Genomic DNA, 27,798 nt, shown 5'->3' on the forward strand with positions numbered 1-27,798 from the left:
AAAAAAAAAAACAACCTGTTCCTTGACAATCAAAATGAGGGATATTCAAGTCATGTTTCTCAAAGTGTCAATTTCACTTCTACAGCTTTAATTTTAGGTGCACTATTAACTCTCACAAATCACAGAGAACATATGGTATTTGTCTCTTCCGGTCTGGCTTATCTGACTAAGTATGAATTTTTTCAGATTGATCCATTTTGTTTCATTTTTTTTTTACTGCTGTGTAGTATTCCATAGTGTGTATATCCCATAATTTCTTTATCCAGTCTTCTGCTTATGGACATTTAGGTCGATTCCATGTCTTAGCTATTGTGCATTGAGCTGCAATAAACATGGAGGTACAGACAGTTCTTTTGTTTATTGATTTCATTTCCCTTGTGTAAATTCTCTGGGGTGGGTGGGAAGGGTGGGTCATATGGTAGGTCTATATTCAGATTTTTGAGGTATCTACATACTGTCTTCCATAGTAGTTTTACCAGTTTACATTCCCACCAAGAGTGGTACATGCCACCTTGATGGGATTGAATTGGAATCCCCTGGCACGTTTCTAACTCTACCGTTTGGGGCAAGTTCGATTGAGCATGTCCCAAACTGTACATCTCCTCCCTCTCTTATTCCCACTCTTATATTTAACGGGGATCACTTTTCAGTTAAAATTTAAACACCTAAGAATAATTATGTGTTAATTAAAGAGTCCAACCAATAGTATTAAGTAGAACAAAAAAATACTAAAAGGGATAAAGTATGAAGTTGTTCATCAACAGTCAAGACAAGGGCTGATCAAGCACTGTTTCTCATAGTGTCCATTTCACTTCAACAGGTTTCCTTTGTGGTGCTCGGGTAGTTGTCACTGATCAGGGAGAACATGAGTCCCTTTGGGACTGGCTTATTTCACTCAGCATGGTATTTTCCAGATTCCTCCAGTTTGTTGCAAATGACCAGATTTCATTGTTTTTGACTGCTGTATAGTATTCTATAGTGTACATATCCCATAATTTCTTTATCCAGTCTACTGTTGATAAGCATTTAGGTTGATTCCAGGTCTTAGCTATTGTGATTGAGCTGCAATAAACATTAATGTGCAGACAGCTTTTTCGTTTGCCAATTTAATTTCCTTTGGGTAAATTACAAGGAGTGGGATGGCTGGAGTGTATGGTAGGGTTATATTCAAGTTTCTGAGGAACCTCCAAACTGACTTCCATAGTCGCTTTACCAGCTTGCATTCCCACCAACAGTGGGTTGGTGTCCATTTTTCCCCATATCCTTGCCAGCATCTGTTGTTGGTAGATTTCTGAATGTGAGCCATTCTAACTGGGGTGAGGTGAAACCTCATTGTGGTTTTGATTTGCATTTCTCTGATTGCTAGTGATCTTGAACATTTTTTTTCATGTGTCTGTTGGCCCTTTGGATTTCCTCTTTTGAAAAATGTCTATTGAGGTCCTTGGCCCATCTCTTGAGTGGGTTGTTTGTTTTGTTGTTGTGGAGTTTCTTCATGTCTTTGTAGAGTCTGGTTATTAACCCTTTATCTGTAGTATAGTTTGCAAATATTTTTTCCCATTCTTTCAGGTGCCTCTTCAATTTCCTAACTGTATCTTTTGCAGTACAGAAATTTATCAATTTGATGCAATCCCAATAGTTAATTTTGGCTTTGACTGCCTGTGCTTCTGGGGTCTTTTCCAACAAGTCTTTGCCTGTGCCTTTATCTTGCAGGTTTTCTCCAATGTTCTCTTGTAATTTGATGGTGTCAGGTCGTAGATTTAGATCTTTAATCCATGTTGAGTGGATTTTTGTGTAAGGTGTAAGGTAGGGGTCTTGCTTTCATGCTTCTGCATGTGGAAATCCAGTTTTCCCAGCTAGGTAATATATTTAAAGAATCAAACCTTACAGACATTTATAACTTGTGAACTTATCCAAATATATATATATATATATTTATTTATTTACAAATAGTGAACATTAGATTAATTAGCTATTAGAATAATTAGTATTAACTATTTTCATTAGATAATTAAGTTTTATGGCAGGAAAAAAAGTCTACAAAAATAAAGGATTTTGTTAAGTAGAAAAGAGATTTGATATTGTGCTTTAAGAATGTCCTGGTCCAGGCTGCTGAAAGGAATACTATAGACTGGGAATGCTAAAAACAGTAAAGAATTATTTACCACAATTCTATTCTGATGAGTGCAAGATCTGGAAGGCAGCATGAGCATGGCGAGGCTCTCGATAAAGATTATGGTACCTTTTTCTGCTTATAAGGAAAAAGACAATTATTCCCATATTTGTACCAATTGTACTCATTCCACACTTCCACTTCCTTTTCTTGCTAGAGAAATGACCAGCATAATTGGTTAGAATACAACATGTTTTTTGACCCCCTTCTCATGATTGAATTGTAGTCCTGAAAAGTAAGGAGATGCAAATGTGGAATCTAGTTGTCTGTTCCTGCCCTCTCGGCCTGTTGCTGACGGCCAAGAAATGTTGATATTCTCTCCCCGAAACCCAGACATTTTAGGCTAAAGGGAAATAGCATGATGATTCTCTAAGTAGTATGTCTGTGTAAGAACTATTCAACTTGCTTAGAAATGTGGCATAGATAGCCTTATCTGCAAACTCTAGCATCATGTGCAAATAATAGAATTTTCTTTGAGTGCATTACAGAAAAAACTTATGGATATTTCATATCCAGTTATAGAATTATTGCTTCATGAGGCTGTGATTTGTTTCCTAGAGAGCTTAGGTTTTTTTGTTTGTTTTTGTTTTGTAAAAAAAGCCCTTCTTTAATGTACTGAAGTCTGCTTTAGCTTCCAGTTTGGGTTCCAATTTATTTTCTAAACTCTTGTTCTAAACTCTTTTCTAAACTCTTGCTAATTATAGCCTTAATAAACCTAACAATCACTGAACATGTGACATTGTCAACATTGTGCTAAGTAAATAAATGCTCATGTTTCACTCAGTCCTCATAGTGCTCCTCAATATATGGCTTATAATGTTAATTTAAAAAACCTGCAGACAAACCCACAAATAGGTTAAGAAATTTTCCCATTGTAAGACACCTATTAAATAATGTATTTAGTCCTGACACTCAGGCTTGCCTAAAGTCAAGTTTTGCCCACCAAAATGGCAATTTCATATGATTAAACGTTTTTAGATATACTTTTCTCTTTAATTAATATACTCAAGTTTAAAACCAAAACAAAGATACATATGTTAGAGTGTTAAATATTCTGATAAATATCAAAACATGGGGCCAGCACTGTGACTTAGCAAGTTAAGCAGCTACCTGCAGTGCCTGCATCCCATATGGGCACTAGTTCCTGTCCCGGCTACTCCACTTCCAATTCTATTCTCTGCTATGACCTAGGAAAGCAGTGAAAGATGGCCCAAGTCCTTGGGCCCCTGCACCTGCATGGGAGACCTGGAGGAAGCTCCTGGCTCCTAGCTTCAAATCAGCACAGCTGTGGCCATTTTGGCCATTTGGGGAGTGAACCAGCGGATGGAAAACCTCTCTCTCTCTCTGCCTGTCCTCTCTCTGTGTAACTCTTTCAAATAAATAAATAAATAAATATGAAAAAAACCATTAGATCTCTCTATATATAAATATGTATATATATATATATATTTATGAATTTATTATAGATACAAACATATTCACACCATATACTATATATAGTATACATACAATACTATACATACTATCTACTATGTTATACACAAACTACATATGTGTATATATATACACATTACATATTCATAGGCACTATGTAGATATTAATAGACACAGAAACAGTGAAAATTGATAAAAGAAAAACATTTTCACCATATTGTTTTGATAGTCGTGTCAAAATATTAACACTTAAACTTGTGTATGTGTATGAAAACAGTACATAGTCACAAAAACAAGAGGCTACCTATTTATCAATTGATTGATATATAAATATTCTGTTTGTGATGGTAAGATATCTTCTGATCCTTTTTTGATAGTTTTAAACTTCGTTAAGAAATTTATTAGTTGATAACTTGTCAAACATAATGTTTTTTATAAAATGTTTATTATATATTTTTGCTTGAGTTGGCAGTATACTTTCCTAATTTTTCCTCCTCTCTGTTAAATTATTCCAAGTGATTATCAAAAGGTGTCTGGCCCCTATTATAATCACATAGGCATAATATCTATGTTACATATAATGTAGCCATCGTTTTCCAGCGAATGACCAATAAAATGTTTATTTAGTCAACAATAGAACATACAAACATTTGAGTGGAAAACATTTGGCTAAATGGAATCACATAGAGATATCAAGCGTATGTTACATATGTAATGTATTAATTATAACACTGTTGTTGTTGCAGTCCCGAATTTAAAGAATAGGTTTATTCAGTTTCTTCCCCAAACCAGTGTTTTCTAATTCCAGATATGAAAGAGAGTCCCCTAGAAATTTTGTCTCTAAGCAGATAATCTTATTTGCAATACAATAGTATACTTTCTATGAATTCTTATTCAGGCTTATTGTTTATATTCTACATAAGATAATAACTTACCTTGCTTTTTAAAGTAAGAGGGTTATTCACAAAACACTATGCTTGCAATTGTTAGATATTCCTGAAATAATGAGTAAAACTGTGATTTCTTTTTCTTTTTATTCTTTTTCTTTTTATACATCATTCTGTCTGATGACCTTCTTAACTATATAAATTTCATATTTATTAAGGTGTTTATTTCCCAAATAACACTCCAGTATGCAACATAAAGTTAATTCAGAAGGGGCTGTGTAATCCCGCAGCATTTGAAGAAGTCATACAGATATAATTTTCTTAGGAGTGATTCATAGAAAGAAGTGTCTTAAAAACAGACATCTCTTTCACTGATAAAATAGCCTAGTGATTTCAGAGTTATTACCCTGACAGTGTAGTACTCAGTTCTTAGCAGGATGGATAATACTTAGTTTTTAGCAAAATATAGTGATGCCTAATATATTATTTTGAATACCTTCTGATTACCCTTAACAATATGCTACAGAATTTTTTATACATATACAGAAAAATGATGCCTGGAATATTTTTGTTCATTTACAAATTTTGCTCTTAGATGATTATTTCTGTACATAAAGATTTTTTTTTCTGATAGTCACTCATTCTTTATCTCTTAAACATATTAAATTCAAAAATAGATATAAGCTTATATAATAGATGACTGACATCTTTGCCACTCTTAAGTTGGGTAGTACACCCAAAAATTATATGGATTTTCTTTCATACCACCATGTTTCGTTATCCTCTCTTGGGTATGGCAATTTTCTTTTGGATAATAAAAGCTTTTCATTGTCAATATTTGGAACTATCCCAAAAGAATTGATAGGCTCTAATCTTCATTTCAAGAAATGTCTAGCAATGACAAATTACTATTATGAAGTGAATTTAAAAAAAGTACTGCTCCTTCTGTTGAATTACTACCATTTAGACAATCAATACTGACTTACGATTTTCTAACACAGTCAAGGCTGTTTTCGAGTGCTTAAATGCTGACATATTACTTAACTTATACTCACAAACTGAAAGAAATACCAGTGGAAGAAATGGGTAGCAGAGGAAATATTTAGTAATATCTAAAAGCTATCTGGCATATTTAAATACCTGCAAACACAATCTACTATTGGAAATGAGTTTAACTGTCTTTTTTTTTTTTTTTCCATTTAGGTATCCTTTTAAAGCTGCTGTGTTATGTATATTGTAAGTAAAAAAATCTTGTGTGTGTGTGTGTCTCTGTTTGCTTGTGTGTTACTGTTGTTAATGTTACTTAAGGGATATTTCAAGCATTTATTACACAAAATAATATTGTATATAGCAAAAGGTACAATTTTCTGTTTCCCCTTTTCATAGTCTTTCCCAAATATTCAAGTTTGTATCAGACTTAGTCTCAGAATTTTTCCATTTGCTACAAAAGTTCAATGTGTTCACATATGAAGCATGAGTGGGAGAGATGAATCTATAAAACTGAAGTTAGGGCATTTATTTTTGAGGTAAGAGATATTAAATTCAATACCTTTATTTAAAAATAAATTCCAAGCCTTAGAAAGTTGAAGAAAATGCTCCACTTCTATTCAAAGTAATGCAATGATTATGGTTTAAGCTGATTTTCAAAGGACAGGATGTGATGACCCTGGGTACAAAAAGAATTTTTCTTAAACAGAAAATTCTTTGAGTAGAGGGTTGGGGTATTGAGTATAGTGCTTTTGCTGATTATAGCATAGATAAAACTTTGAATGTAATCCAAATAATTTATACTATTATAAAACAAAAAACATAAAAATTGATGCAGTGGAGACACATGTCATTTTAGTGCCCCTTGATTTATTTTGAGTATACTATGTTGAAATCATTATTTTTCACCTACTTGATTTCTCATTATCTGACCATAATAGTATACATCTTACTATTACTTTTTGTCTTTTTTCATTTTTGTTGCATTTCTATGACATGCTTTATGAATCTATCAATTATCTTTTCTGATGTTTATGCATTTATAACATACATATTTTGGGTTTATCATTTCTTGCTAGAAAGTGAAGCTTTTTTATATCTTAATATGTTTATGTAAAATAAAGTATGATATTACTATCATGCCTGACTACAATATATTTGTCTAGCAAGTCTTTTTCCAATGTTCTCTTGTTTATTTTTTTCTGTCACCTGTTTTATCCATATGTCATATAAAATGGATGCACTTTCTACTCTTTTATCTCCTTTAAGAGTCTTTGTTACTCTCTTTTAATTAGGTGATAATATTTAATAATTATTTTTTGTTGCAGCATTACATCAGGGGTTAACTCTGTTACCTTGAAATATAACTACGTAAGGTGATATATTAATTAACTTGATTATGTTAATCATTTTACAATGAACATATAATATCAAAACATTAATTTGTACACTGGAAATATACAATTTTCACTTCTTAACTGTATCTCAGTGGAACTGAAAATATTATAAAAGTTATCTTTAATTTTTTTTAAAAAAAGCTTATTTAGAATACTTATTTGAAAGATGGAGAGGCAGAAAAAATATAGACATTGGCCGGTGCCGCGGCTCACTTGGCTAATCCTCCACCTGTGGCACAGGCACCCAGGGTTCTAGTCCTGGTCGGGGTGCCAGATTCTGTCCCGGTTGCTCCTCTTCCAGTCCAGCTCTCTGCTGTGGCCCGGGAAGGCAGTGGAGGATGGCCCAAGTGCTTGGGCCCTGCTCCTGCATAGGAGACCAGGAGAGGCACCTGGCTCCTGGCTTCAGATTGGCGTGGCGCGCCAGCCAGCCACAGCACGCCAGCTGTAGTGGCCATTTGGGGTGTGAACCAACGGAAGGAAGACCGTTCTCTCTGTCTTTCTCTCACTGTCTAAATCTGCCTCTCAAAAAAAAAAAAAAAAAAGAAAAGAAAAGAAAAGAAAAAAATATAGAAAGACATATGGAGAAAGATCATCCATCTTCTGGTTCACTTCCCAAATGCACACAGCAGGTGCGGCCAAAGCCAGGAATGGGGTACTCAATCTGGGTCTCCCACATGGGCGCCAGGAACTCTACCAAATGAGCTGTTACTCGCTGCCTCCTAGGGAACGCGTTGTCAGGAAAATGGAGTTAAGAATGCAACCAGGACTTGAACCTAAACCCAGGCACTGATAATGATGCATGCATGCCATCAGCATCTTAATTGCTGTGTGCCGAGTGCCTGCCTCTAGAGAGAAATAAAAATAAAAAAGAATCAATCAGCTAGTATAATTATAATTTAAAATTATATTGTATAGTTAAGCCTCCTTTTTTTGGTTAATTACCTTATGTCCTGAAATTGTGGTTTACCAACAATTCCATTCCACTTCCTCGATTCCCTTACACCTTCTGCCTTCTTAACTATGTGTGATCTGTAGAACTCTACACCCCTGTTGCTGACCCTGAGGATGCTCTGTCTGGCTTTGAGTATTGAACATTATTAGTTTTTTATGCAAATACCATTCTTCTTGATGGCAAATACTAGTCTAATTGTGAGTAGGTGTGCCATAGCACCCCAATATCATTGGAAGAAAGGATTAATATTTCATATTGGGATACAGGTTTGCTCTGACTTTACTGTCCACAGGAAAGGATGAAAAAGGCACATGACTTAGATCACCCTTGGTGCTTACTTATAATAATAAGCAGAAGTGAAATTAAAATTAAGCGAGTGCTGAAGATAATATAACACAGAGCCAAGAAGGTCTTGGGCGTTTAGTGACACTATTGAGATGTAAATTGTACCATATTTAGAGGATTCACTGCCTCTGGAGTTGTAGGTATGCGAGAAAAAAAATAATCATCCCTTCAGTCAATGTGGATGAGATTGTGTGAGTCATTACAATCCTATTAGAATCAAGCTATGTTTGATTATATTCTTTACCTTTGCCTTTCAAAATTTTTTGCACTTTGTTAAGACTTTAAACTTCAAATTTCATAAGTACAGTTCTCATAGTCAAGCAGACACATTGTTTCTTACACATGAACTTGATGCTTGCTCCCTGATCTTGGGCTGAGAGTACCATTTTTATTTGGCTGATAGAATTCCTTCTCACAACTGTTTTGAGTTTTATTGTTTATAGAAGAAATGCTTATACTTGCAAAACTCTTAAGAATTTTTACTTCTTTTATATTGATATGAAGTCATTATTGGTAAATCTGTATTTTCCCCACCTAGTTTTAGCTCCCCTGTTGTCTGGAAGACTGCTGGGATTCATAACCTTTCTTAAACAAAGTGAACCCCCCAAGGACAGTACACTTAATTTGAATTCTCATCCTTTTTCCTGTGTTCCAATTAGAGCTCCTGTTTTCTAAAAGAAAGAAGTGTGTGTGAAATCTCAACCATGTCTATGCTAAGAGCTGGCAATTCTGGGAAGGGGTGTTCACCAGGATCGCTCAGCATGCCCCTCATTCTTTCTGACACATAGTGCTGGCCCTATGGGATATCAGAATGAGTATTATGACTATCACTAATGTCATAGCCATATGCTAAATCTCTTATGGTAAACCGTACTCCACCTCCTACCTGAAAGGTCCAACAATCAAGAGACTGCTTAAGCTTGAGAGCATGACCTATGGTCAGCCAAATCACAGGGAACAGATCTTCAGTAGAAGCACGAGGAATAGTAACAGCATGAAGAACATCAGGAGGAGTAAGAGGAGGCCCTGATTGTTGGAAAAGATCTGGAGTCGTTCATCCATGAGGATAGGTCAGTGAGCCAGATAGTATCAGGGAGAGTCTGGAGAGAGGCAAGAGAGTTGCCAGAGATGAGGCAATTTGGTTGCTTCCTTCTATGTAGTTGTCAGCGGAAATTGTTCTGCCTTTCCTGGGGATGGCCAAGCTCATTAGCATATATATGTATATACATATACATATACGTATGTCATGTTTCCTCATGACTTCAAAAGTGATGCTGTTACAAGGGCAGCGTTTGCCCTAAGACTAAGATGCCTGTGTCTCCTATCAGTGTATACAGGTTTTATAAATTTCTATAGCTCGTGACTCGAGCTTCTTGATAATGCAGATCCTGGGAGGCAGCAGTCAAGGCTCAACTAGCTGGGTTCCTGCTACCCACATGAGAGACGTGGATTGATTATATTCCTGGTTTCTTGTTGGTTTCAGCCCAGCCCAGTCCCAGCCATCTTGGACAGTTGGGGATTGAACCAGCAAATGGAACCTCCTTCTCTTTCTCTCTCCCTCTCTGTCTCTCTCTATTGTTCTTCATCAATAAATTAATTAATAATGCATCCATCTGCTGATATGTATTAGTATTGGTTTTAAGTAGAATTGTACAAGCTATAATTTGCAACATCAATGTTTGTTGTGCTTATTAATAACAATGTGTTAATGAGTATTGAGTATTAATAAGTATTGAGTAATGAGGTGAGGAAATGGTAATTGTCTTTACCTTGTCTGGAGTTCATGTTTCTCTAGAAAGGAAAAATTCTGAACACATTGTGTATCTTTTTGTCATGCTGGGTTTCAGGATTATCTATCTCCTTACTTTTCTTTTATACTATTAATGCTGCAGTAAATGCGATATAGAAACAAAATAACCAAGCTCCATGTGTGAAGTAGATAGATTGTTTAGATAGTCAATGACACATAATTAAATCATATATGCTTAGTATGTGTCAGATACTATGTTTACTGGTTTGCCCCTGCTGTATTGTATTCTTCAGCCGTCACAAAACTGCTGTAACATAGAGTAATCAATATTTTTATTCATGCCCTGCAGACCAAGGGTTAGTAGGTTAGGATCCTATATCAGGTAGTGAAAGACAATTTTTTTAAAGATTTATTTATTTATTTGAAAGTCAGAGTTACACAGAGAAAGGAGAGATGGGGGGGGGGGTCCTTCCATCTGCTGGTTCACTCCCCTATTGGCCAAAATGGCTGGAGCTGCGCTGATCCAAAGCCAGGAACCAGGAGCTTCTTCTGGGTCTCCCTCATTGGGGCAGGGTCCCACGCACTTGGACCATCTTCTACTTCTTTCCCAGGCCATAGCAGGGAGCTGGATGGGAAGTGGAGCAGCCGGGACTTGAACCAGAGTCCATATGGGATACCGGCACTTCAGGCCAGGGTGTTAACCTACTGCGTCACAGTGCCAGCCCCGGGAAAGACAGTTTAATTGGAGAGTTATGATTTAACGTTAAGACACTGTGATCCTAAATCTATATATATGAAATGCATGAAACTTGTATACCTTAAATAAAATTTTAAAATAATAATAAAATAAAATAACTCAAAAAAATACATGATTGACTCCATGCAAACAAACATCAAGCGTTGGATTATAAAAAAATGTTTTTCAGCTAAAGAATAAAAACCATTCTTCCTACTAGCATTTCATAGGTCTCAATAATAGATTTGCTTCTGATGAAGAGTAGATTATGAAATGCAAAAGTCCTTTTTGGAAAGTTTATGGTGGTCCCTGGGAATTTAGGGAAAGGGACTGTGTAGAGATTTTCTTCCCTATTACTAAGACCAAGCTTCTGACGCTAATGAAATTTTGTGTGAGTCTGGGAGGAGATGGAAATCAGCCTATGCAATGGTGTTCTGGGAAAGCTTGAAGATTGCATGGGAAAATGAATCCAGCTGAAAGACTCACGGGCACTCCCATAGGACTGCAGCCTGTATATTTGGGTGAAGCTAATGGGTTATGCAATTCAGACTTCTGCCTCACTACACAGTCTATACTCACATTATTTAATGTTTGTGCTAATAATTCTTTTAGACTCATTAAATTTCTTAATTTTATGTATTTTTTCTGTAAATCAGATATTTAAAAGAGATGCCAATTTATAAGTGGTGGGGTAAAAACATATCACACATTATTAATCCGCAAAACCAATTACCTGGATAAATTCATGTAAATGAATATGTTTAGTCAAGTGTTATGTAGCTACATATTAGTAAAAAGTACTCAATTTTGCCTCTGCAAATGTCCAAATTCTCACTTGGATTACATAAATTGCTATTCTTTTTAAAGGGTCTGTATTCTAATGTTTTTGGCACATGCTGGCTGCACGCATCACTTAACTTTCAGGGAAGCCCTATGCTTGTATACTTAGATATTGCATTAACTATGTTTCTTCAGTAAATTTGATGCTTTATTATCTATCCCGTATGCATGTGTTGCACATGTTTACATGCACTTGATCACATGTTTAAGTCACCTTGCCTTGACTTCTTGCAACTCTCTCTCTCTCTCTCTCTCTCTCTTTCTCTCTCTCTCTTTCTCTCTGCCCTCTGCTGGAGTTCTTCTCAGGGAATCTACGTGTCAAACACAAACCAACCAATGCAGAACCCAGCCACCAAACATTTTCTTTATCATCTCCTCACTGGGCCACTATTCACATGAACCTAATTACCACAGAGCAAAGTCCCAGGTAGCCAGTATGACTCAGCCTATTGAAACTCTTTGAACTAGTTATTCCTAAACCTTCTTATTCTGCTTCATTAGTTTCTTCCTGAAGAATCCATAGCATCCATCTTTCTCAGAGCTTACTTCTCTTCCTGTGTCTCCCAACCACTCCTGGTGGAGGTGAAGCAAGATGGCCACTGAGTAAGAGGTTCCGGTGATCATCTCTCTCCAGAGACCCTAACTTGAATAATTCTTCATGCACCAAGTCACCTGCACAAGAACTAAGAAGCCATGGCTGAACCACAGTGCCTCATTTTAGTATAATAGGAAGAAAAGATACATTGAAAACAGTAGGAGGGAGAGCTGCCTGTGTTGCCCCTTCCCTAGCTCCAAGTAGTGCAGCATGGAGAACCACAGCCCACCTTCTGCTTGTGGGAGGGAGAGAAAATTAAGTCTAGGCCATAGACTTGAAATCCAGCACCTTGCTCACCTTGAAGAAAACAACTGCCTGACAGGACTCTAAGGCTTGTGACACCTGACATTCCCTGTAGGCTGAACCTTTGGACGTCCTTAGTCAAGTAGCCAAAGGACCATCACCACCCTCCCCCAACCTCCATCAGACAGGGGAGCAAAGCTCCAGATGCTAGAGAGTAGGGTAGGATAAAGAACTTATAACGTTGCCTTAGAGCGACCTTGGTGGGCTACTGCAGTGAGACACAGCACCCAATAAACCACAAATGCCTCTAGCTCTAGGACTGCTTGCCAACAGAGCCTGCAGACTTACCCTGGGAGTGGGAAGAGACCGATGACCTGGTGGGATGGATTTGTCAAAGTATGTATCACCATCCGTCTCTCCTGGGCCTGGACTATATGCCTAAGACTAGGCAAGGCCTCATGACTATGATGTCCAGGTATGCTCCAGCTTCATGTCAGCCTGGGCAGCCAAAGAGTTGCAACTGTTTTTATCATTCTTGCCCCAATCTTTGTCAGCATGGTACCATGGAACTGCATCTTGGAACTCAGTGCCTGGTGGGTAAAGCCCAGCACTCCATATATCTTAATGATTCCTGATTGACCCAGGACAGTGTCTGAGGGTATAGCCTCTGCACCTATCCCATTGCCAAGAGGAGCTGCAAGGCCCCAGCTGGTTAGGTTTATATTCCACCAACTTTATCTGTGACTGGTTGCAGTCAGTCACGTGAACTGTGAGTTTGCCTCAGCAGCAGACAGCTCACAGCACTATGGGCTTTGGTGCTGCCCCCACGCTAGGCCAGTCTCAGACTGTGGTTGCTCAGTGTGATACAGCATTATGGTGTTGGTGGCCACAGGATCACGGGGCAGGGCAGGGGAGGGCAGTATCTTTGCCTACCCCAGCCCTAGGAACAGGCTTGTAGGAATGAACTACCCCTTATTGGACACATCCACAGCTTACTCTAAATAATATACCAACAGCAAATTTGGGATAAATCTGGGCTTGGGGCATCATCTACAGCTGAAATAGTGTTAACACACTAAACACAAACTTGGTGCACACTTCACCGTAGGGTGCTATCTAATGCTAAAATAGCAGAAGTGTCCACATGCTCAGAGAAAATGAGCAGACTGGTTAAAAATCCTGGAAGGACAGCCACAAACAACACCAAGTTACGAAGACTGGAAAACGTAATGTAACCCTTCAGGGCACAGATAATGTCATATACCTGCAACTCATCCGGAACCATGACTTCACCTAACAGTAAGGTGCCAGAAAACAACCAGAAAGAAACTGGTATTTTTAAATTGTCAGATGATGAAGTAAAAACAGTTGCTTGAAAGAAACTCAATGAAACTCAAGAGAAGACAGATCAATGATTTAATACCTTTAGAGGAGACTTAACAGAGAAATGGAAGAAATCTTCAAGAGTCAAACAGACAGCATTGAACTGATTATAAAATTAGTGTTTCTCCCTGCCACCTGCCCCATGCTTCCTCCTGGTGCCTCATTGACCCTGTAGTATTCCTACCCCTTGATGTGTTAAGAAACTGTCTTTCCAGTTTTCCTTACTGTATCTCAGTTTTTCTGTTCATATATTATATTTTAAAACAGCCACAATAGGTCTTTCCTGTAGACTCTCGATGATTTTAACATTGTCGCTGCATTCTCTGCCTCAGCCATATTTGCTCTGCGATATAGTGGTGGAAGTTAGGACATCTAAAATCCTCATTTGAAGAAAAATCCACATTTTAGCTAAATTTTTAATTAAATAATTATGTTTACAAAAGTGTTGACATTGATTGGGAACAATTACATCTTTTTTTTAAGATTTATTTTATTTATTTGAAAAACAGAGTTGCAGAGAGAGGCAGAGACAGAGAGAGAGCTCTTCCATCCGCTGGTTCACTCCCCAGATGGCCGCTACCAAAGCCAGGAGCCAGGAGCTTCCTCCGGGTCTCCCATGTGGGTGCAGGGGCCCTTGGTGTTGGGTCATCTTCCACTGCTTTCCCAGGCCATAGCAGAGAGCTGGACAGGAAGTGGAGCAGCCAGGACAAGAACCAGCGCCCATATGGGATACCAGTGCTTCAGGCCAGGGCTTTAACCCGCTGCGCCACAGCGCCTGCCCTGGGAAAAATTACATCTGTAGACATTCATTTTTACCATCTTATTTTTTGTATCTTCTGGAGAGTGTTTTGAGTTTTTGGGCCCATACCTAATTAAATCTAAACTTCTTCCCCCTGTTATACCTTGTTCTCACATATAGCATGAAATTACAAGAGGAGAAGGAAAAGAAAATTATGTTGATGTTCTTACCTAATTTATATGCAGACTTCAACAGTAAGAACTAATTTCTTCCTCCTTAGAGACTTTGTTTTCAGAATTTTACCCTCATACATGGCATCCTTTCTTTTTGGTCTGCTTACTCAAATCACTGTTGGCATATTTGGTCTCACAGACAGAGGAAAATGGAAGAATCTCCATGTGAGTAAATTTTTTTTTTCCTTTTTTAGCTTGTTGCATGATGTACCAGTACAAATACAAATGCAAGTACAAATATAAAAGCTAAAAATCCTCATGATGTTAGTGTTTGAAGGTTATTTATTGAAAAAGGGTTTGTTTTGCTTTTCTTTATGGGAAACTAAAGTAGGACGGTCTGCACCATCCAAAGTCTGTGATGGCTGCCTGTTTAAATACTGAATGACAAATAATTTATCTTTTTTTTTCTTCATGAGTTTCACAGTGTCCATTTTCAAATATACCAAAAATAGAAACTGAATACATATATGACTGGGGTGAGTTGTAAATAAACACATGCATTGTGGCAGTCTGATGTACTTATAATTCTACTCAAAAGATAGATCAAAGGTTTCTTTTAATACTTCCTTTGAGGAGAATTAGTTATTAGCATTGTTTGATGTGAAGGAAAGAGCATCTTTGGGAAAAGCAAATGAAGGCTGGTCGGCAACATTATTTATCTTCAAAGTAAATAAGTATTCTGGGAAATATTCTGTTCCTAGCAAGCTATAAAATTAGAAGTGAGGCTTCAGGTGGACACTTCCTCTGAGTCCAATCTATGATCTCATTTCAGTTCTTTAGTTTCATTACTTATGATTTAGCCCCTTTTAGGTACTGATAGGTGAAAATGTCTATAGAATACACAATACACATCAAAAGCCTGATCTGCTTGTTATGTGCCTTATTGAAATTATCCCCTATTCAATGACACACTCTTACAAAACTGACCCTAGTGTATGTTTAATCTAGCACTTCACAGCTATTTAAGAAATGTTTTCTTTGACACATTAAGTATGTGCAAAGATTTTATATTACATCTGTGCTGCATCTTTTTACAGATCAATTCTAATAGTGCTATTCCAATAAGATTATTTCTCAATTAAATGCTTAGAGTAATAAATGTATCCTCTTCATTTTCATTAAAATTTAAAAAGAAATACCAGAGTTATGTCCTAACTACTTAGAAATTTCCTTGCTGCTGCGCTAGACTTCTATATGCTGGGCATATCTTTTGAAATTAACGAGCTCCTACATATTAGCTGTATTTTTTCATGGCTAGAATATTTTGTGTGGCACTGAAAATGCCATTAAACCACTTAGTGCTTTAAGTGGAGTCCTCTTAATGGATGCCTTTCAAAATATTAAAACAATTTCCCTGTAAAAATTCTGGATGGGGGAGCACAATTGAATTGAGTTGTTCTAGTCATTTTAAAAGTAATTGAACGTGCATCATTTTGGCAGACAGGGCAGCTTGAACTGATGCAAAATAAATTCCTGTTACTTGAAGACAAGATGTTTGGTAAGTATGAGAGAAATTCTTTGTCCTAGATAAAAAGAAAGCTATATCCACCATTGAAAGTTTGCTTCCCATTTAGTTCCTTTCAGAAAGGGATAAATGGATTTAAATAGCCTGAAGTATTGAATACTTCTGGAGAAGACTGCAGAGATCATGCTGATCTAATTAGCAAAATTGCATGGTTTTTATATGCCATTTTCCTTTTTATTAGCCAATTGGAAATAATATATTATCAAAGGGAAACCCACTTTTCTTTTTTATGTAGTACTCTTGCCCTGTGTTCACAGGATCTTCTGCCACAGTTCTATAATAAGCTCTTTTGAATATGAACAAGCCCTCTAATTCTTTGCTCCAGTTCACTTCCTTGGATAAGGGAGAGAGTACCCCACCCTAGTATTTAGTAAATTACTACTCTGGGAGGTTGAATGCTACCCTAGAGCATTCAGCTTCAGAGGCTTAATGCCTTTCACAGAACTGAGACTTATTTGCACAGTGGAACATTCAGGCAAACAGATAAAAAGATAATGGATGAAAGTGTTCATAAAGAACTTAATATTGTAAAATATCGAAACACTTTCATGCAGCATTGCATAATACTCAGAGTGTTTGGGGTAATTTTAGCTACATGGACCATTTCTAAACGGTTATCTAAACTTGAACCTTTGATTTGGGACAGTGATAAGCATTATTGATAACCCATCTCTGTAATGATCTTCCTAGATTGACTACACATTGTGCCAAATAGATTCAATTCATCGGCTTTGCTTTTAATTTTTTCTTGTTTGTTTTTGTCTCCAAAGTCCATTTCAAAATTTCCACAATGATTGTACTAAGACTTACTCTCTTCTCAAATCACACTCATCAGAAAGTGAGCACAATGCCTACCTTGATGAACTTAGAGTTATCTGTAACAACTTAGTTCAAATATTCTCTCCTGTATAATAAACTATTTGTAGACTCTCCTACATTCTTTCTTATTATGGTCATCTCTTTATAGTAGCATCCTACCATCTTTTGAAGTCTAATTCTCTCTTGATGATGTCGCCTCTTGTCCTATGTCCTCACTCCATCCCATATTCCTTTTACAGAACTGTTGGCATTTTTCACAATAGGTAGCATATGCATTTTCTCATCTGCATGTAATATTCTTAACAAAGTATTCATTAGAAAACAATCATTCTGACTTGTCTCCAGTGCAATAAATTACTGCCCCTTCTATGTCATCAGTAACTAAACTGTTAGCCATATCCATACAGAAGTTGGGTATCAGGTTTTTAGTACATAAGTAATCCCAGCAGCTACTTAGTTTACTCTGTAGTTGTCATTCAGATGACGTAAAGCTAGGACAAGTTCCATTGATAGATCTTATTGCCCAGCAGCTGTTGAATTGATAGACAAATGAGTGAAAAATAGTAGGACTTAGTGTCTTAGGATCTAGTCTTGTATCAGCACCACACCTAGGAGAAAATTTTGGCTAATGTTCAAATCTGGAAGAAGCTAGATGAATAGGGTTTCTTTTAATCATGTTTTTGAATGTAACAAAGAAATTGGGTAGATTCATACCTCTATCATTGCAGAAATGTCTGGGCATCACTGTATAGTTTCCTTAACAGAAATCATCCTGTGTTGCAGGTGCCACTTGCAAAACTTCTAGGATTCTGTATCCAGAAAGCTATATATTGGGTAAGCTTTGCTCAACTACTGTTCTCAGAACAACTTCATCTCAAAAGCAAACTCAGTTCCTCAGAAAGTCTTCCCTCTTCTGCTAATTTTAGGTGGTAGAGCTATCTAAGGGAGAAAGGGCAACACTAAGACTTACCCATTTTGATTACAAAAACTTCCCCAAGTTGAGGTTTTGATTACAAAAAAATTCACCTCTTCCTCCGTCTAAATGTTTTCCAATGTGATGCTGCAGATTCTCCTGCCATGAGTTAGAGATTTCATGACCAGTAGAATCTGGCAGGTGTGATGGTCTGCAGCCACGGAATAACGTTATGAGTCTTTGCACACGTTCTCTTTCTTCTAAAACTGCCACTGCCGTGTCAACAAATTTAGCTGGCTGGGCCCATCTCTGCTGAACTTGTAGACTTTAGGTTTGCTGGATGATTCTTATATTCAGTTAATAGCTTACAAAGCTCAATTGTATCATCTCCCAAATTGTCACAGTAATGATCTGAAAGAATTTATCTGATAAATTAGGGACATTGTAAGTACCTCAGCCACTTACCAGTGGTTGAGCAGTAACTTCTGCTATATCATGTTGTTTTCCTCTTCTCCTCAGAATGTTTTACTTTTCTAGTCTATTATTCAGTTCTGCTGACCTCAGCAAAATGTATTTTGAATATTATTTCCTGGCTCTGGACTGAGTTCTAAGATTTCAGAGACAAATAACAAATGAAACTCATGCTGAAGAATGTTACAATCATTAATGCAAGCTATTAGTTACATCCCCAGGAAGAAGTCTCTCTTGCTCTCTCTCATTTTCTCTCTTCATTGCAAACAGTTTCCTCTATATTGCCCTCAAACATTTTTATTTAAAAAAAAAAACCTAATCTATTGCTCTACTTTTTAATGGTGATGATTAATAAAGTAGATAGCAATCTGATTTGTTTATATTTCCAAAAATTAGTCTCTAAATTTCTTACCTCACAGAGGTCACTGTTTTCTAAACTACTCTCTGAACCTTGGGTTTCTCATCAGTAAAATAGATGTAAAATTCTTTCTCACACTTGAAAATTAAATGTTATAAAAATATAAGTGAAGTAGAGTGTCTTCCAAAACGCTCACTAAATGGTAGCTATGTATATGGTTCCTATGTTAACATTATTCTCAGGGCCGGCACTGTGGCGTAGAGGGTAAAGCCGCCTGCAGTGCCAGCATCCCATATGGGCATCGGTGCGTGTCCCTGCTGCTCCACTTCCGATCCAGCTCTCTGTTATGGCCTGGGAAAGCAGTAGAAGATGGCCCAAGTCCTTGGGCCCCTGCACCCACGTAGGAGGCACAAAAGAAGCTCTTGGCTCCTGGCTTCAGATCGCTGCAGCTCCGATTATTGTGGTCATTTGGGGAGTGATCCAGCAAATGGAAGACCTCCCTCTCTCTCTCTCTCTCTCTCTCTCTCTCTCTCTCTGTAACTCTGCCTTTCAAATAAATAAATAATTATTTTTTGAAAAATTATTCTTTATGTATAGTTGGAGCTTTTTTTTTTTTTATTTTTGACAGGCAGAGTGGATAGTGAGAGAGAGAGAGACAGAGAGAAAGGTCTTCCTTTTTGCCGTTGGTTCACCCTCCAATGGCCGCCGTAGCCGGCGCCCTGCAGCCAGCACACCACGCTGATCCGAAGGCAGGAGCTAGGTGCTTATCCTGGTCTCCCATGGGGTGCAGGGCCCAAGCACTTGGGCCATCCTCCACTGCACACCCGGGCCACAGCAAAGAGCTGGCCTGGAAGAGGGGCAACCGGGACAGAATCCGGTGCCCCTACTGGGACTAGAACCCGGTGTGCCGACGCCACTAGGCGGAGGATTAGCCTGTTGAGCCACGGCGCCAGCTAGTTGGAGCTTTTACTACTGTTGTTATTCCTGCTCTTTGAGTCACTTTGTATAAAATATTTGTCAACAACATCTTCCTTCTACTGTAAAAGTGAGCTCTCCATAGTTTTGACAAATTAGACACTTTAATTATTTTTTTTTAATTATGCCTTTTCCACTGGAAATCCATTCCAACCCTCTTTTCACATGGTATTTTTAATTCATCTTTGACAGTCAACTCAAACATTCCTTGTTGATGAAGAGTTTCTCATTCATGGAGTCAGAACTAGATATTCTATTTTTATGCTCCCATTATACTTTCCCTCCAATCTCTATATTGTTATTTATGAGACTACTGCAATTTGCATGTTTTAATATATTTGTGTATATTTTAAGGGCATATACTTAATTTTATTTTCCCATTTTTCAGGACATAATATTGGATCAACAAATATTGTAAGAATAAATTGATAATTTAGAAGCACCAAATTTCCTTTGGTAGTATTTTTAGTCTTTTCTTGTTTATTTTGTTATTATTATTATTTTTGGTTATTATGCTAATCATACACAGTATTTTTTCTTACTTTTTTTTTACAATTTATTTATTGAAAGACAATTTTATGTGGTTTTGAAGGCAGCGAGAAAGAGATCTTCCATTTACTTGCTCATTCCCCAAATGGCTGCAAAGACTTGGGCTGGACCAGACTGAAGCCAGGAGCCAGGAACTTTTTCCAGGTCTCCCACATGGGTGGCAGGGCCCCAGGTACTTGGACCATCTTCCTCTGCTTTTCCAGGCACATGAGCAGGGAGCTGGATTGGAGCAGCCAGGATTTTAAGCAGTGCCCATATGGCATGCTGGTGCTGTAGGCGGTGGCTTAACCCGTTAGGCCACAGCATGGGCCGCTCTCTTAAGTGTCTTTCATTTTAAGGAGGAAGACACTCAAAATAATTTCAAACTTCTTTTTTTTTTTCTTTTTAATGCTTGAAACAATTAAGATTTTTTTTCTAGGAATACCGTTGTTTATATTTGAAGATATTAAGTGACATTAAGTTTATTTCTTTAAAATAATTTTTTTGGTAATTGAATATTACTTGATTTCTATGACTGTAAAATTTAAAGATTTTTAATGGTTAGAATAAACAAAATATATTAAATAAACAAGAGAGATTTTACTGATATAAATATTTGGTTTGATTTTGGTGAAGAGTTTTTTAGCAGAGATTAACCAACACAGCCTTAATGTTCCCCTTAGCTGGACTAAACTTGAGACACATTTCTTTCTGACTACAGGCTCCTAAAAATGCCTGATGCAATTTTTCTTTGAAAACATTTGAGAGGAAATTTTGGAATTTTAGTTTGCAATGTGGGCATCTTCATTTCTTACTGATAATGTAAAAATTCCCATAAATTTATTGACTTAAAAAGGCACAGATACATTCTCTGGTAATTCTGGAGGTCAGAAGTCTAAATCAGACTTACTGGACTAAGTCAAGGTGTTGGCAGGGACGGTTGTTGCTAGAGGTTTAGAGGCGGAATCTTTTTCCTTCCCTTTCCTGTCACCTCGTGCTGAATTCCCTGCATTCCTTGGTCCATGCCTCTTCCTCCATCTTCAAAGCTTCTGTAATTACACTACTTTCTCCTGTCATCTCCCACCTCCTTTTAGGGGCTATCTGATTACACTGGAAGCACCTGACTGATACAACACTCTCTCTGTCTCAAGATCCTTAATTCAGTTGCACTGGTGAAGTTCTTAATTAACATTCAGTTTCTGAAATTTGGATGTGCATAAACAGGTGACCGTTACTCTCCAACCTAATATAGTGGGTGTGGAACTGAGACCCCTACACAGTGCCCCAAATGAAGATGCTGTATACTGTCAGGAACTAGCCTCCCATGGTCTCCTAGCATCCCTCACTTAGCTTAAAGTTTCCTTTGCCCTGTTTTCACTGAAATTAATACACTGAATTTAGGGAGTGGTACCAACCAGCCCTACAACGTCCCCAAATCACCAGACTCAGAAAATCATTTATCTCACCTATAGATAACATCTTCATGTTCAGTTTTGTCTTCAGGGGTTTCAGACGGGCCAGGAAACTGGACACAAACTGAACATGGACTGCTCAGCCCCAGCTTCAACCCCTCAGGAAACAAGCAGTAGCTGCCTGGCTACTTGTTCTGCGCATTGTTAAATACCTGCTTTCTTTTCCCACCTGAGTGTCAGTGTGATTGGTTTGCAGTGCTTTGGTGGGGGTTCCATAGCAATTCCTCCAGCGGTTGGGGGTACTGGGTCACAGGGAAAGAGCCATTAAGAATATAAAACAAATGCCAACTTGAGAATTATTTAAGAATTAATTTTACCAAGAAATTTTTGTTCCATATTTTGAATATTTCTAGCTAAGAAGACAATATTGGCAATTCAAACTTATTTTTGCTTTTCATTGTGCTCAAACACTTCTATCTATAACCAGAAGACAAATGTGTATGAAGAAATCCTTATCACATTACTTAGAATTTTTGAATTTAGAGAGTAAGCTTCTACCTAGGCATTGTGAGGGGCAGTTAGGGTAAGAATTTATGTTTTTACAGATCCTGTTTAGAAGTATTTATAAAATGGTGATTGAATTACAGAAATACATATTAAAATGCTTCCATCTTGATATTCACTAAGTATACATGGGTACTTCAAGAGGTTCATGGAAAATGAAATGAAACATTTCATTCCACATTTCAGTGCCTGGGTTCAAGTTTCAGATCTGCTGTCCTTCTCAGCTTCCTGCTAATGTGTAACATTAACCTGGTGAACGGCAGGTGATGGTTCGAGTAGTCAGGCCTCTTCCAACCATGTGCAAACCTGGATGGAGTTCCCAGTTCTCAGCTTCAGCCTTGCCCTGCCCTGGCCACTGTAGACATTTGGGGAGTGAACCAGCAGAATGAAGATCTCGCTCTCCCTCCCTCTCTCTCTTAAATTAAAAAAAAATATTTTGGGCCTCAAATATTTTGAAACCCATGGGAGAAGTAAACATTTGGTTCATTTTCTTTTTTAAAAAACTTTTATTTAATGAATATAAATTTGCAAAGTACAGCTTATGGATTACAATGGCTTTCCCCCCCCATAACTTCCCTCCCACCCACAACCCTCCCCTTTCCCGCTCCCTCTCCCCTTCCATTCACATCAAGATTCATTTTCAATTCTCTTTATATACAGAAGATCAGTTTAGTATATATTAAGTAAAGATTTCAACAGTTTGCACCCACATAAGAACACAAAGTGAAAAATACTGTTGGAGTACTAGTTATAGCATTAATTCACAATGTACAGCACATTAAGGACAGAGATCCTACATTATATTTTTAAAAAATTGATTAATTTTCTATGCAATTTCCAATTTAAAACCAAGGTTTTTTTTTTTTTCATTTTCAATTATCTTTATATACCAAAGATCGATTCAGTATATACTAAGTAATGATTTCATTAGTTTGCACCCACACAGAAACACAAAGTGTAAAAATACTGTTTCAGTACTAGTTATAGCATTACTTCACATGGGACAACACATTAAGAACAGATCCCACATGAAACTTAAGTACACAGTGACTCCTGTTGCTGACTTAACAATTTGACACTCTTGTTTATGGCGTCAATAATCTCCCTAGGCTCTAGTCATGAGTTGCCAAGGCTATGGAAGCCTTTAGGGTTCGCCAACTTCGATCTTATTCCGACAGGGTCATAGTCAAAGTGGAAGTTCTCTCCTCCCTTCAGAGAACGGTACCTCCTTCTTTGATGGCCCCATTCTTTCCACTGGGATCTCACTTGCAGAGATCTTTCATTTAGGCTTTTTTTTTTTTTTTTTTTTCCCCAGAGTGTCTTGGCTTTCCATGCCTAAAATACTCTCATGGGCTCTTGAGCCAGATCCGAATGCCTTAAGGGCTGAGTCTGAGGCCAGAGTGCTGTTTAGGACATCTGCCATTCTATGAGTCTGCTGTGTATCCCACTTCCCATGTTGGATCGTTCTCTCTCTTTTTGATTCTATCAGTTAGTATTAGCAGACACTCGTCTTGTTTGTGTGATCCCTTTGACTCTTAGACCTATCAGAGTGATCAATTGTGAACTGAAGTTGATCACTTGGACTCGTGAGATGGCATTGATACATGCCACCTTGATGGGATTGTATTGGAATCCCCTGGCACGTTTCTAACTCCACCATTTGGGGCAAGTCTGGTTGAGCATGTTCCAAATTGTATATCTCCTCCCTCTCTTTTTCCCATTCTTATATTTAACAGGGATCACTTTTCAGTTAAAATTTAAACACCTAAGAATAATTGTGTGTTAATTACAGAGTTCAAACATTAGTACTAGAACAAAAAAAATACTATAATGGATAAAGTATTGCATTTTACATCAACAGTCAGGACAAGAGCTGATAAAGTCACTGTTTCTCACAGTGTCCAATTCAGCTGCGAGAGACAACTAGTCAGCCTAACAGCTAATTTACAAGCACCCCTTGGGCTTGGAGTCTGCTCAGCTGAGGACAAGTTCCCAAACACCCTCTGTGGAATGACAAATGCTCATGTGATAGAGCAGGGAAGCCCAAGTTCTTAGGGATTTGGTGAGCAGGGAGATTAAGGAGTCCACTGAAAGATCACAAAATATGCTGAAGGCACTTGAAATTCAAGAAAGAGGAAACCTTCTCTGCATTCTTATAAAGACTTGGAGATCAGTTGAGGAAATACCTGGGCTGGATCCAGAGCACCCAGTGTAACTATCTTTTAAAAGCTTTTCTTTTTTAAAGATTTGTTTGAAAGTCTGAGTGAGATATTTTCCATCTGCTGGTTCACTCCCCAGATGGCAGCAAGAAAAGATCGACTTTGAGAAGATACTGGGTATAGTCATATGCCTTTGCCTTTTTCACAAAAAGGGAGCCGAAAGCTTTTGGGACTGACCAGTTACTGCGGGTGTGGATTGAATTTTGTGCTCAAAATATGGATGCTCTACATCACAAATTCTTACAGGAACCTGACCCCCTTCTGTTCTCTTCTGAAGGAATTCAGGCAGGAGAACTTGATAGCAACAAGATACCTGCCTGAATACAGCTAGTTTCCTAGGGCAAGCAAATGAGATAAGAGTTTGACTAAATTATGTAGGATCTCTGTCTTTAATTGTGCTGTACATTGCTATTTAATGCTATAATTAGTAATCCAATGGTAGTTTTTTCACTTTATGTTGCGATATGGGCAAAATGTTGAAATCTTTACCTAATATATACTAAACTGATCTTCTGTATATAAAGAGAATTGAAAATGAATCTTTACATGAATGGAAGGGGAAAGGGAGTGGGAGCGGGGAGGGTTGCGGGCGGGAGGGAGGTTATGGGAGGGGGGAAGCCATTGTAACCCATAGGCTATACTTTGGAAATTTATATTCATTAAATAAAAGTTAAATAAAAAAAAAATAAAAGAGTTTGACTACAACTGCTTAGGTATTATACAATACCAGAATAGGGTCAGGCCAGATCTCAAGGAAGCCACACTATATGATGGGGTAAGGTTGTTCATGGATGGTTCATCCTGAATTATACAAAGACAAAATGTTTGAGGGCAGATGATTACCTAAGAATTGGTCAGCTCAAACCTGTGAATTGTCTGGTCAATCAAGCTTTAAAATTAAAAAATATGGACAGAAGGAGCCTTTTAAACAGGGGGAAGTAATATTAGGGCCCTAGTGTACTAAAAATACTTAAATATTGGGTCCTCTAGGCTTAAAGGTTTTCCTGAGATTTCTATGGTTTATAGCTTTGTTAAAGCTATATGAACTATAACATATGCTTGGTGGAAAAAGGTAAGATACAAAGACAAACATAGGTTTTTGGAGGTGAAATGTTGTGAGATTAGGTTGAATCTTAGAAGTACAAGTAGTAGGATTACCTGATTCTCCATCTCTTGGGTTCATTGATGATATTATCACACACTAAAGAATATTTTCTTTAACCTAGATAAAGGTTTCATGTGTACTGTTAATGAGCTTTGACTGGTTAAGAAAGCTAAATCTTAATAGTTTTGAACCCCTGAAAATCTATTAAAATTATGAAATGATGCCAGATTTATGTCATGTTTATGAGGGAACTGTCAATATTACACATAGGGAACCATCAGGTTCCAGCCTACGTGTGCACAGTTCTGAGACTGGGTGTGTGGGAATCGATATCATCTGAGCGGGTGTGTGGACGTTTTGTTAAATGCCTAGGATGGGAAGATGGATCATTCCTCAGTGTGAAAGGACTCTGCTCAGGCTGGTGCCGCGGCTCACTGCAGCCTGCAGTGCCGGCACCCTGGGTTCTAGTCCCAGTTGGGGAGCTGGATTCTGTCCCGGTTGCTCCTCTTCCAGGCCAGCTCTCTGCTGTGGCCCGGGAAGGCAGTGGAGGATGGCCCAAGTGCTTGGGCCCTACACCCGCACGGGAGACCAGGAGGAGACACCCGGCTCCTGGCTTTGGATCATTGCAGCGTGCTGGCTGTGGCGCCCATTTTGGGGGTGAACCAATGGAAAAGGAAGACTTTTCTCTATTTCTCTAACTCTACCTGTCAAAAAAAAAAAAAAATCTGCCCAGATGGACCCTCAGGTTCACAGTTCATCCCTTTGAACCTGGTGCGGATGAAGTCCTGGAAGGAAGATGAGCTCCAGCGCAGTTGGGAAGACCCCTACAAAGTGTTCTGAACCATTGAGACAATTGTACAAACTGTTGGAAAGGACTAGTAAATACAAGCATCAAAGTCCAATGGGAGGTGCATAGATGACCTGAAGATCTCTTACACGCGACTCCAGGAACAGCTGAACTATGGGATGACTCGGCCTCAAAGACAAACTGTGGGGGAGATCAGCTAGTGTATTAGTTGAGACAGGGTATGGAGATAAGAATGCTTGGGTAGAGTGGTCAGATTTTCAGTATAAGCCCTCGACTTGTCCCTGGGATGGGATACCAATCCTGACGCATGCAGGCTGTGTTCAGGGTGAGGAGATATGGGGAAACAAAACTGAGAAAAGTGTTTTGCTTTCTCCCCCCACGCTGTAAAGATGAGACTCCAGAGCAATGCCCTCCATCTCCGGAGGGAACATGAATTATTCCTACCCCTCCAGGTAGGGTGCCGAGTGCTGTAAACCCATGGGAGAACTGTTGGCCTGCACGTGTGTCTTGATTGTTACTGGTGACTCTGACAGTTGTAATTAGTCCTCCTTATGTCTTGGACTGACGTCTGGTGGTATGGAAAGAGGAGCTTCCGTGTCCTGTAACCATTTGGATGGGGATTTGTGCATCAGTTCAGTTGGCCACTCTGTTGACCATGGCATTTCACAAAATACCTGAAGGTATAGAGAAAGTCATGAAAATGACAATGAGACCAAAAGCTATAAAAGGAATTTATGAACAACACTTAATTTCTTTTCCTAGTTGCTAGCCAGCATAACAGCTAGGTTACATGCACCTGAAAGTTTTTAGGCAAGATAGGATGTCGGTGGCCAAAGCAGCTGACGCAAATGCAGGGAAGGTTATAACCCTCTAGTTTACTCAGCCAATGAAGAGCTGGGGGAGAAACCTACACACTAGGAAATAGCTTGTTGTAAGTCTCCCCAGGTTCGCTGTCCCAACAGGCGCTTGGTCTTGGAAGATAATGTCTTGATTTTTGCTGAACTTCTTGAGTCTGCCTTTTGAGTGGATGGGTGAAACTGTTTCTCACACGTACAGAGGGTCTTCAAAAAAATGAATCAAAAACTAATCATGGATTTTAAAACTTGTTTTGCCATAACATTTTTGAGTTATTCATAAATATCTACCAGAGGTAGGGATTGATAGAGCTCAGTATTTAAATTGTAGCTAAATTCATAGCTTAATTTGATAAGTACCAAAGTGAAAGGAACTTTTTAAAAATGTATGTATTTGAAACAGAGGGATCTTCCATATGCTGGCTAATTCCCTAAATGGCTGTAGTGTCCAGGGGTAGGCCAGACCTCAGCCAGGATTTCCATCTTAATTTCCCCACATGGGTGGCAGATTCCCCAGTAATTGGGCCATCCTCTTCTGACCAGCCAGGCATTTTAT

The sequence above is a fragment of the Lepus europaeus genome, chromosome 17, assembly GCF_033115175.1.
Source record: "Lepus europaeus isolate LE1 chromosome 17, mLepTim1.pri, whole genome shotgun sequence".
In the NCBI taxonomy this organism is placed as follows: Eukaryota; Metazoa; Chordata; class Mammalia; order Lagomorpha; family Leporidae; genus Lepus; species Lepus europaeus.